The sequence below is a fragment of the Ceratotherium simum genome, chromosome Y, assembly GCF_057802395.1.
Source record: "Ceratotherium simum simum isolate JZ-2026a chromosome Y, ASM5780239v1, whole genome shotgun sequence".
In the NCBI taxonomy this organism is placed as follows: Eukaryota; Metazoa; Chordata; class Mammalia; order Perissodactyla; family Rhinocerotidae; genus Ceratotherium; species Ceratotherium simum.
Genome location: NC_141941.1, coordinates 5,926,492 through 5,939,520, shown reverse-complemented (window position 1 = coordinate 5,939,520; position 13,029 = coordinate 5,926,492). Strand labels below are relative to the sequence as shown.

General features: G+C 38.8%; 1 long non-coding RNA gene across 1 annotated transcript in view; it reads right to left on the bottom strand.

Annotated features, from left to right (window-relative positions):
* Window positions 1–12,818, bottom strand: part of LOC147911629 (uncharacterized) — a 92,286-nt gene extending 79,468 nt beyond the window's left edge. The window contains exons 1-2 of the long non-coding RNA XR_015550808.1: window positions 12,784–12,818; window positions 10,330–10,401 (exon numbers count right to left, since the gene is read on the bottom strand). This is a non-coding gene — a long non-coding RNA (uncharacterized LOC147911629). The remainder of the gene's footprint in view (window positions 1–10,329; window positions 10,402–12,783) is intronic.
* Between the last annotated feature and the right edge of the window lie 211 nt (window positions 12,819–13,029).

The following is a 13,029-nucleotide window of genomic DNA, read 5'->3' as shown; positions in this document are numbered from 1 at the left end:
TCCCAAGACGTGTCCCAGAAACCAGTGAATTTCTTTCCTTATATGGCAAAAGGGACTTGGCAGAAGTAATTATGTTGAGGATCTTGAGATGGCAAAATTATCCAGGATTATCTGTGTGGGCCCAACGTAATCACAAGGGTCTTTGGGAGACAGACGCGGAGGGTCAAGGGTGGAAAAAGGATGTGAAGTGGTGAGCAAAGATTGGAGTGATGCGCTCTGAGGATGGAGGAAGGGGCCACGAGCTTAGGAACACAGCGGGCCTCTAGAATCTAAAAACGGCAAGGGAACGGATTCTCCCCTAGAGCCTCTGGAAGGAATGCAGCCCTACCAACACCTGGATTTTAGCCCAGTGAGACCGATTCCAAACTCCTAACCTCTAGGACTGTAAGATAATGAATTTGTGTTGTTGTAAGCCACTGTGTGTTTATTTGTTATAGCACCAATAGGAAATGAATGCAAATACATACATGGATTAATAAATGGCCGAATAAGTGAATGTATAGAGCTGACTGCATAGGGTGTCTCCCTAAACAGGGACTAGAACCACCTAGGCGCCAGGGTGACTATGACTATGTGTTTTATACATCTACCATTTCTGGACACACTGTCAACGTTTGGTTGATAGCTTTCCTCCTGTCCTCTCTTTCTGCATGTTAATTTACTTTAATCGTTGCTGTGTACATTAATTTAAACAAGTGGAAGGCAACAGAGAGAAGATGCTCCTCTTGGTATTTGTTTTAAGACATCATATTAAACTGTTTTTGGTTTTTGAGTATTTATACATTCCTGGCTTGTTACGAAGCAGAAGGATGGTTTCTTTCTTTCTTTCTTTTTTTTTTTTTTAGCAGGAGAAAATAGTATCAAGTTTAATAACATGTATATGTGGGAGAAACCAGGGAAACTGAGTTTCTCAACACAATGGCAGAGATTCTCATCTTAAATATTATCTTCAGCTAAAGACAAGGAGCACATTGCGGGTGGGGAGGGAGACAGAAATTACGGTAATCAAGGGTATGCAGATTTCATTCTTCTCCTTCAGTACTGATAAGAGTTTCCACAGATAAGGCCAACCCTCCCTTCCCAATACAGAGGAGGAGACACCTTTACAAATGGAGATTTCCCTTATAAATGTAAATGTTTGTCTGGCAACTCTTTGCAGGGCCAGCTAGAGAATGTGGCCTGGGAGAGACAGAATTTTTGATAAGATGGGCTTGTGGTGCCTTTTCTATTGTAACATCTATTTTACATTATAGTACAGCCATCATATGATAGTAACTCCTTCCTGAAACAGGTCTTCTATGTTAAATTCTTTTTTTTTAAATTTTTTAATTTTTTGTTTATTGCACTAACATTGGTTTTTAACATTGTATAAATTTCAGGTGTACATCATTATACTTCTATTTCTGCATAGATTACATCACGTTCACCACCCAAATACTAATTACAACCCATCATCACACACATGCTGAATTATCCCTTTCGCCCTCCTCTCTCCTTCCTTCTCCTCTGGTAACCACCAATCCAATCTCTGTCTCTATGTCTTTGTTTGTTGTTGTTATTATCTACTACTTAATGAGTGAGATCATATGGTATTTGACCTTCTCCCTCTGACTTATTTCACTTTGCATAATACCCTCAATATCCATCCATGTTGTCACAAATGGCTGGATTTCATCATTTCTTATGGCTGAGTAGTATTCCATTGTGTATATATACCACATCTTCTTTATCCATTGGTCCCTTGATGGGCACTTAGGTTGCTTCCAAATCTTGGCTATTGTGAATAACACTGCAATGAACACAGGGGCGCATGTATCTTTACACACTGGTGTTTCCAAGTTCTTTGGATAAATACCCAGCAGTGGAATAGCTGGATCATATGGCAGTTCTATCCTTGATTTCTTGAGGAATCCCCATACTGCCTTCCATAATGGCTGCACCAGTTTGCACTCCCAGCAGCAGTGTATGAGAGTTCCCTTCTCTCCACATCCTCTCCAACACTTGTTGTTTCCTCTCTTGTTAATAATAGCCATTCTGACGGGCATGAGGTGATATCTCATTGTAGTTTTGATTTGCATTTCCCTGATATTTAATGATGCTGAACATCTTTTCATGTGCCTGTTGGCCATCTGTATATCTTCTTTGGAGAAACATCTGTTCAGATCTTTTGCCCATTTTTTAATTGTGTTGTTAGTTTTTTTGTTGTTTAGATGCATCAGTTCTTTATATATTTTGGAGATTAACCCCTTATCAGATGTATGGTTTGCAAATATCTTCTCCCAATCGTTAGGTTGTCTTTTCATTGTGTTGATGGTTTCCTTTGCTGTGCAGAAGCTTTTTAGTTTGATGTAGTCCCATTTGTTTATTTTTTCTATTGTTTCTCTTGCCTGGTCAGACATGGTGCTTGAAAATATGTTGCTAAGACCAATGTCGAAGAGCGTACTGCCTATGTTTTCTTCTAGAAGTTTCATAGGTTTAGGTCTTACATTCAAGTCCTTAATCCATTTTGAGTTAATTTTTATGTATTGTGTAAGGTAAGGGTGTATTTTCATTTTTTTGCATGTGGCTGTCCAGTTTTCCCAACACTGTTTGTTGAAGAGACTTTCTTTTTTCCATTGTGTGTTCTTGGCTCCTTTGTCAAAGATTAGCTGTCCATAGATGTGTGGGTTTATTTCTGCGCTTTCGATTCTATTCCATTGGTCTGTGTGTCCGTTTTTGTGCCAGTACCATGCTGTTTTGGTTGCTATAGCTTTGTAGTATATTTTGAAATCAGGGAGTGTGATACCTCCAGCTTTGTTCTTTTTTCTCAGGATTCCTTTAGCTATTTGGGGTCTTTTGTTGTTCCATATAAATTTTAGGATTCTTTGTTCTATTTCTGTGAAAACTGTTGTTGGAACTTTGATAGGGATTGCATAAAGATTTCTTTAGGATGTATGGACATCTTAACTATGTTAAATCTTCCAATCCAAGAGCACGGAATATCTTTCCATTTCTTCGTGTCTTCTTCAATTTCTTTCAGCAATGTTTTATAGTTTTCAGTGTACAGATCTTTCACCTTTTTTGTTAAGTAACAAAATACCTATTCCTAGGTATTTTATTCTTTTTGTTGCAATTGTAAATGGGATTGTATTCTTAATTTCTCTTTCTGCTACTTTGTTGTTAGTGTATAGAAATGCAACTGATTTTTGTATGTTGATTTTGTATCCTGCAATTTCACCGTATTCGTTTATTACTTCTAAAAGTTTTTTGGTGGATTCTTTAGGGTTTTCTATATATAAAATCATGTCATCTGCAAATAGTGAGTGTTTCACTTGTTCCTTTTCAGTTTGGATCCCTTTTATTTCTTTCTCTTGCCTGATTGCTCTGGCTAGGACTTCCAGTACTATGTTAAATAGGAGTGGTGAGAGTGGGCATCCTTGTCTGGTTCCCATTCTTAGAGGGGTATCTTTCAGCTTTTCACCATTGAGGATGATATTAGCTGTGGGTTTCTCATATACGGCCTTTATTATGTTGAGGTACTTTCCTTCTATACCCATTTTATTCAGAGTTTTTATCATAAATGGATGCTGTATCTTGTCAAATGCTTTCTCTGCATCTATTGAGATGATCAAGTGATTTTTATTCTACATTTTATTAATGTGGTGTATCACGTTGATTGATTTGCGAATGTTGAACCATCCCTGCATACCTGGAATAAATCCCACTTGATCATGGTGTATAATCTTTTTAACATACTGTTGTATGCGATTTGCTAGTATTTTGTTGAGGATTTTTGCATCGCTGTTCATCAGTGATATTGGCCTGTAGTTTTCTTTTTTTGTGTTGTCCTTGTCTGGTTTTGGTATCAGGGTAATGTCGGCTTCGTAGAATGAGTTAGGGAGCTTCCCCCCTCCTCAATTTATTGGAGGAGTTTGAGAAGGATAGGTATTAAGTCTTCTTTGAATGTTTGGTAGAATTCACCAGGGAAGCCATCTGGTCCAGGGCTTTTATTTTTTGGGAGGTTTTTGATTACTGTTTTGATCTCCTGACTGGTGACTGGTCTATTCAAATTCTCTATTTCTTCTTGATCCAGTTTTGGAAGGTTGCATGACTTTAAGAATTTATCCATTTCCTCCAGACTGACGAATTGGTTGGCATATAGCTTTTCATAGTATTCTCTTATAATCTTTTGTATTTCTGAGGTGTCTGTTGTAATTTCTCCTCTTTCATTTCTGAATTTACTTATTTGTGCCTTCTCTCTTTTTCTCTTGGTGAGTCTAGCTAAAGGTTTGTCAATTTTGTTGATCTTTTCAAAGAACCAGCTCTGGGTTTTATTAAATTTTTCTATTGTTTTTTTAGTCTCTATTTCATTTATTTCTGCTCTGATTTATATTATTTCCCTTCTTCTACTGATTTGGGGCTTTGTTTGTTCTTATTTTTCCAGTTCCTTTAGGTGCATTGTTAGATTGTTTATTTGAGATTTTTCTTGTTTGTTGAGATAGGCCTGTATTGCTATAAACTTCCCTCTTAGAATCACTTTTGCTATATCCCATAAATTCTGGCATGTCGTATTTTCATTTTCATTTGTCTCCAGGTATTTTTTTATTTCTCCTTTGATTTCTTCATTGACCCAGTCGTTGTTCAGTAGCATTTTGTTTAATCTCCACATATTTGTGGCTTTTCTGATTTTCTTCCTATAGTTGATTTCTAGTTTCATACCGTTGTGGTCAGAAAAGATGCTTGGTATTATTTCAATCTTCTTAAATTTATGTAGACTTGTTTAGTGGCCTAATATGTGATCAATCCTGGAGAATGTTCCATGTGCATTTGAAAAGAACGTGTATTCTTCGTTTTTTGGATGGAATGCTCTGTATATATCTACTAGGTCCATCTGTTCTAGTGTGTCATTTAAGGCCAATGTTTCCTTATTGATCTTCTGTTTGGATGATCTATCCGTTGGTCTAAGTGGAGTGTTAAACTCCCCTACTATTATTGTATTACTGTCTTTTTCTCTTTTTATGTCTGTTAATAATTACTTTATATATTTAGGTGCTCCTACGCTGGGTGTGTAGATATTTACAAGTGTTATATCCTCTTGCTGGATTGTTTCCTTGATCATTATGTAATGCCCTTGTCTCTTTTTTAAGTTTTTGTTTTAAAGTCTATTTTGTCTGACATGAGTATTGGTACCCCAGCTTTCTTTTCATTGCCATTTGCATGGAGTATCTTTTTCCATCCCTTCACTTTCAGTTTGTGAGTGTCTTTAGGTCTAAAGTGTGTCTCGTATGCAGCATATATATGGGTCTTGTTTTTTTATCCAATCAGCCACCCTATGCCTTTTAATTGGAGCATTTAGTCCATTGATGTTTAAAGTAGCTATTGATAAGTATGTACTTACTGCCATTTTTTTAGCTTTTATTTTCTCATTGTTTTAGTAATCCTCTATACAGAATTGATGGTCTCTTTAGTTTGACCTCTGTCTAAAAGCTTTACTCTTTAACTCCCTTCCTCCCTCATTTTATGTTTTTGATATCATATATAACCTCTTTTTTGTGCATTTGTATCCATTACCCTCTTATCATGGAAATAGATAATTTTTCCTATTTGTGGTCTTCTCTGTTCCACTTAAATCAGTCCCTTTAACATTTCTTGTAGCACTGGTTTCTTGGTGACAAACTCCTTCAATTTTTGCTTGTCTGGGAAATTTTTGATCTCTCCTTCCCTTTTGAATGATAACCTTGCTGGGTAGAGTATTCTTGGCTGTAAGTTTTTTCCTTTTAGCACTTTAACTATATCGTGCCACTGTCTTCTAGCCTGTAAGGTTTCTGCTGAGAAGTCAGCTGATAGCCTTATGGGGTTTCCTTTGTATGTAACTTGACTTTCTCTTGCGGCTTTTAGGATTTTCTCTTTATCATTAATTCTGGACATTTTGATTATGATGTGTCTTGGTGTGGGCCTCTTTGGGTTTATCTTGTTTGGGGCTCTCTGTGCTTCCTGTACCTGGATGTCTGTTTCCTTCCTTAGGTTAGGGAAGTTTTCATCTATTATTTCTTGAAATAGATTTTCTGCCCCTTTGTCTCGCTCTTCTCCTTCCGGGATACCTATAACACGGATGTTAGTGCGCTTGATGTTGTCCCAGAGGTCCCTTAGACTGTCCTCACCCTTTAAATTCTTTTCTCTTTTACCTGCTCAGCTTGGGTAATTTCTTCTAGTCTTTCGTCCAGCTCGCAGATCTGTTCTTCTGTATCCTCTACTCTGCTTTTGAGTCCCTCTAGTGAATTTTTCATTTCCAGTATTGTATTCTTCATTTCTGATTGGTTCTTTTTTATATCTTCCATTTCTTTGTTGACATTCTCACTGAGTTCATCTATTCTTCTCCCCAGATCAGTGAGCATCCTTAACACTCTTTGTTTGAACTCTCTGTCGGGTAGATTGCTCATTTCTGTTTCACTTAGTTCCTTTTCTGGGATTTTGTCCTGTTCCCTTACTTGGAATGTATTCTTTTGTCTTCTCATTTTGCCTCTTTCCCTGTGCTTGTGTCTGTGTATTTGGTAGGTCAGCTATGTCTCCTGCTCTTGGATAGGTGACCTTATACAAGTGATGCCTTAGGAGGTCTGCAGTGTGCTTCCCTCAGTTCTCAATATTCCAGGAGTGAGCCCTATGTGGGCTACGTGTGTCTTTCTGTTGTGGTGTGTTTGCTCTCCCTGTAGGTGCCCAGGGAGGCTGAGTTATGCTCCTGGCCAGCTGTTGTAATGCTCAGCTGCTTGTAGTTGTTTTGGGCCCTCGAGTCTCTTTATCATGTGTGGGAGGCCCCAGCACGGTTGGCCTCAAGTTCTAATACCACATTTGTGTTGCAGTATTTCTTTTAAGTGAGTAGGCCCCCAGCATGGCAGGTTGTTAGGCTCAGGGGCTTACAACTACTATAAACCTCCAGCCATTAGGTCTCTTGTCAGCTCTCTGAGGATTGCACCTGGGTGGGGCTGGCCTCAGGCATGGGAGCACCCATTTGTTTCAGGCTTTGGAAGGTGGGGCAAACCCCCTATGTGGGTCTTTGAGAAGCACAAGTCTTCTGCAGCTGACAAGCCCCACCGCCCACAGGTCCACACACACAGTCAACACAGTCCTGCTCCGTGTGCACGCCCCAACCTCCTGAAGTGGAACCAGCCTCTCCACGGCGGGAGCCCCACAAACTCCCCACCGCCCCACACTCTCCAACCACTCCTTGTGCACGCACTGCCCCACTGAATTGGGCTCAGTCGCCAGGCTGCAGAGAATCCAGCCACCAATCTATGCAGGCCCACAAGTTGCCTGAGGGCTTGTTGTTGGGTGGGCCAGTCCCTAGGGTGGGCTGCCTGCCCTGGCTGAGCTGGATTAAATCAGTGGGTGGGGGGTGGGGCAGACCCTGGGCTAGCAGGCCCCAGGGAGAACTCCAATGTTGTCTGTGTCAGCGTGCCCACACCAGGCCACAACAATGGCCGCCACCAACGTCCCAGTTCCTGGAGAGGTCTCACCCCTCACTGCGATGCCCTCAGAGCGTATCAGGTGAGTCTCTTTTCAACAAAGCACCGTGCACCTTTCTTTCTGGTGATTTTAGGTTGCTTTCCGAAATGGGTGAGTTTGTGCGTGGGCCCTTTAAGAGCCGGTTTTAATTTCTTTGTGAACTAGCTTTTCTGGGGGTACTTCCCAATGTTTTAGTAGCAGGCAAAGTCGGATATTATGCCACTTGTCTCGATTGTGCTGGGTCCACCAAATGCCCACAGTGGGGGCCCTCCCCGACTCAGGTCCCCCGCTCCTCCAGGGAGGGCTGCATACCTTTGGGCTGCACCTGGGTGGCCGTGAAGCACTGCAGCTCGTGAAGGCATCGTTTTTCTCTCCAGAAGGGAGTTTCTGCCTCTTCCACCTCAATTAGGATTGTCCTTTGTTGCAGGAGTTCCTCTTATTCAGTTTTCAGTTCTCTCTCAGGGGTAATTTTTCCACGAGTAGGTGTAAATTGGCTGTGTCTGCAGGAGGAGGTGAGTTCAGAGTCTGCTTACGCTGCCATCTTGACTTCTCCCTTGATGGTTTCTTTACAGTACCAAAATTTCCCATCATCACAGCTCCAAACCACATACTGGCCACTTTACAAGAAACAAAACCCAGCCCATTGACATCCTTAGTTGAAAGTCAATATCGGGCCCTCTGCCATTCCATAGCCACCTTTTATTAATTTAAGAAGGGGGTGCCTGAAACATTTTCTTCAGACCATGACTGTGGGTCGCTGCTCAGGGAAAATGCTCAGGGAAAAAACTACGTGTGTTGTGATATTAAATTGCAATATGCAAAGTTATTTATAAAATATATTATGAAGTAATTGTATATTTCTACCTTATACCTCAAACCAGGTCTTGCTAATCTCATAGAAGTAAACCAGAAAAAGACATTAAGTATGGAACTGGATTCTACTTATGACTGAAGGCAGTAGTTTCAGCTCTGGATGCATATTTAAATCAACTAAGGGAGCTTTAAAAAAGGGAGAGGCATCGTCCCCCAGCCTTCCCACCCCCTGCCACTACTGGATTACAATCTCTGGGTGTGGTGCCCCTCCATGAGCATCTTTACAAACAAACTTTAGTTGACCATAATGTGCAACTAGGTTAGAAAAAAATGACTCCAAGCAACTAAGCTATTGATACCATACACACATGACGTATTGTCCAATGAATATGAAGATTTTTTTGGCCATGTTTCTTCATACCTATAACACCAGCATCGGCCTATGCTTCATCCCTCCTTTCAGCTAAAGGCTGTCCCTCATGTTTGATGTCTCACCTTAACACACGAAGTGCTCTATAAACGTTATAGATATTACTAAATCCATCTCTAAAATCTACCCTTGAGATTGACTCATAATCATATCATGGGCATATCGGGCCTATTTACAAATTGTAAGACTGGATCTCCCTAAGAACACAGTGAAGCCAAAATTAGACACACAAGTTAACCTTGTTAAAATTGAATTGTATTACAGTGGTTTCAAAATATTTCATTCAGTTAAAAAACAAAATGAAACTGTTTCATTCACCTTTTGAACTTGCTTTTCAAATCAGTTGGCCATTCTCTTGAATCAATACAACTGAACAAGTATCACAAATAAGTAAAGTTGATTTCTAAATGCAGGACCTTGCAAAAATATGGTTCAACCTAATAATTTCCAATTTTGGTCCATATCTCCTCCAAAGATCTAATTATTTTCTGGATTTTGGAACATTTTCTCCATGATAAAATCATCTTGACCATGCTGCATTTTGTAGAAGCGCCAGTGCGTGTTGCTTATTTAATTGGGTGACTTTCCCCACCTCTCTCTCATCTTTCTCATCCTTGGTATAGTTTCAGATTACCCAGATTTTCAAATATCTGATTAGCTCTTGATCCCAGTGTTAGACATGCAGTTGAATTATAATACAATTAAAGCAAGCATTCCACATTACCTGAAAAGATCAAGGGAATCTTTCTTCCTTATTTTTCTATTTTCCCCCCTCCATCCTTCACACTGGAAAATACTAGTAAACAATTATGTTGTAGCACTACTTAGACACTTTTAAGTCAGTGACAGATTTAATGGTAATGTGTCCTGTTCACATAATCTTATCTAAGGATCTCTAGAGTTGATTCTTTTGAAATGTGTCAGCCAATCTCAATTCTATTAGTCTTTGATGTCTGAGATTCACAGTCAGGCTCCATCCAAGGACACACTGAGGAATGCGGAGATCACAAGGTTTAGCAACATGGTTCATAATATTCAAGTTATAAATCTTCCTTTGCAATTTTTGTGGCATTTTCTTTCTCTTCACTTAGTTTCCACTTTGTATTTAGTTCTTTTAAGAGATGACAGTAATATGCATCCACCCAAAAGGCAGCGCCAGAAAGGAAAAATGGTCGTTTTCACAAGCATCTTGGGGCAGAATATTTTATTTTTCTTATTTAAAGTTAAAATCTTAAATCTTTGTATACTTTTACACATTTAAATAGAAAGGGAAGGATATGTAATTATTCATTTGATTGCTGACTTAATTTTTCTACTTTAACTTACCTCAAAGTACTAAAGTCTCTGTATCTTTTTAAAACATAATGACTCTGTGAAAAGGGCACATTGCATTAAATACATTAAAATACAAAATACTTTCGGTGGACCATGGAAAGGATTACAAATTACACTTAGATATTTTAAGAGTAAAATCAGTAACTATGTGTCATATTGCACTGTATATACATCTCCAATTAAATACATAAATATATTTTGCCTTATATTCCCACAAGAAAACATATCAAGAGTAACAACAACAAAAAAAGGAAAATAATTACAATACTTACCATTACATTTTCTGCACATAAGACATGATCTGACTCACTCGAGGTCACTGTGCAAGCCATTCTTTTGCTGCCCTAAGAAGCACACAGAACTATGACCACACAATGTAAACACACAAGCCCATTCCTTAAAATCTATGCTTATATAAAAGACAGGAGAGAAATACCTCTAAGTGTTAACAGACTCTAAAAGTGATGAGGGCATGGATGATTTTCTGATTCTTCTTTTTCTCTGTATTTCTTTATCATGTGTCACTTTTTTTTTTTTTTATGAGGAAGATCAGCCCTGAGCTAACATCCTTGCCAATCCTCCTCTTTTTGCTGAGGAAGACTGGCCCTGGGCTAACATCTGTGCTCATCTTCCTCCACTTTATATGGGACGCCGCCACAGCATGGCCTGATGAGTGGTGCGTAGGTGTGCGCCCCTGATCCGAACTGGGCTGCCAGCAGGGGAGCGTGTGCACTTTACCGCTATGCCACAGGGCCAGCCCCATCATGTGTCACTTTTAATGAAAAAAATATCGTTTCTAAAAAGCACCAAGTTAGAGGGTAGGGGAGATGAATATGCAGAGCACAGAGGATATTTAGGACAGTGAAGTTGCTCTGTATGATATTATAATGATGGCTATATGTCATCATACGTTTGTCCAAACCCACAGAACATACAACACCAAGAGGGAACCTTAAGATAAACTATGGACTTCGGGTGATTACGATGGGGCAATGTAGATTCATCCTTGGAAAAAGATGTGCCATTCTGGCAAGTGATGATGATAAATGGGAGAAGCTGTGCATGTGTGGGGGCAGGAGGTATATGGGAAATCTCTGTACCGCCCTCTCAATTTTGTTGCAAATCTAAAACTGCCCTAAAAAAAATAAAACCCTTAAAAAATCACCAGGCCTGGTGGCTCTGAGTTCAAGCAGCAGATAGTCACACGTGGTACATCAGCATCACTCACTGCTCTTACAGTTGCTGAAATTGGCTGACTCACACCACTGAGCCACAGCTCTTGAAATTACCATTATACATAGCGGATCTCAATATCTCAGATCGGACACAGTACAATGTCTCCCCATCATTACAGTATTTCCAACCTTCCTCAAACACAAGGGGTGAACCCCTAAACATCTCCTCTGATTCGCTGGGTTTTAAATGCCCTTGTTTTTTTCTAGATTCCAAAGGTCTAGGATGCAATATTATATGCTTACTTCATATGTTTAGAGAAATGATATGTCAGCTGGGGATTCTAATGGGCATTTAGGCCTGATAAATTTTCATTAAAATATTATCTGGTGTTTTAATCAATTGATAGGGTGGACATTCTCTTTATGCATTACCTTTTTTTACTAACCTAATAACGACTTGATTCACTTAAGAAGGATAAAATCAGAGAAAATGCAAGAAATCAAAATCAAAGCAAAGTTAAGGTATAATTTTAGGCCTTATACATAAGCCATGTATTTTAAAAAGGGATATACTTCAGGTGGACGGTAGGAGAGGAAAATACCATAACACTTTTGGAAAGGAATGTCAAGACCCATAAAGAAAGTGTTAAACATCATTAATGGTGTATTTGCCATATTTTGCCACCGGATAGAATATTTTAGTGTAAATGTCCTAGTAACATTCCTGTTAGGTAGGTGTGGCTTCACTCACTATAATAACAAGAAAACCAAGTTCAGAGGGCTTAGTAACTTGCTGAGGTCCCACGACTGTAGGGGGATGAGAGGGGACCCACTATAAGGCCTCTCCTTACCTATCGGTTCTGGTGTCACAATGTTGTTTTCATTCTTGAAACATTAATCCCAACAACCTGCCTTCTAAACTTTTGTCAAGAGGAAATTACGTCTTAACAAATCACGGCTATGTGCATGGAAATATTCATAGCAGTAAAAATTGTGAAGTGCTCACAAAAGGGATTAATAGATGAGGTTTTGGTATGTTCATCAAAAGACAACCACTAACTTATAATTTATAATTCTTAAACACATTTAGTATTATGAAAAATGATGCTGATCAAGTGTTAAATGAAAAACAAGACTAAACATTTTATGAAGACTATAATTTCTAATATATGAAATATAATTCTAAGGCAACATTTAAAAAGCATTAAAAATGTGATTTTAGTATGTGAGAATTCTGATGTTTTGAAATTTAAATATTCTATAGCTTCTGACATTGAAAATATTAGTGTGAGTTGTGTGTAATCTGAACTTAATGAAAATCTTCAAAGAATCCAATTTAGACGTGATTAACAAAACAGAGCCTGAGTCTTATAATGGAAATAAACCCATAAAGCCATTAATACACCTTTTTGCCATTTAACAAAGTCTGAGAAAGTGAGATATCTTCTGCTATAAACAACCTTTGCATTTTAGAATTGTTGGTGTAGCCTCTCTGAATATAAGTCTCCTTACCTGAAAAAGGATGAATTTGGAGATGATCTCTTAACTTACCTTTAGTAGTAATATTCTATGAATTTATAAATCCTAGGAAGAAAATATAAAACAAGAAGCAAAATCACTGCATAGCACTATGCATAATAATAAGAGAACAGTTTTGGAATGATCATTGAGATCATCAAAAACACTGAACTTAGACAATTTCAGCTAAGGATAAATTACATAGCCCTATATAGATTTAGGTACTAGCCAGGTTGACAAGTCTGTTGTATACAGCAGGTTAAACAGGTGATCATTAGG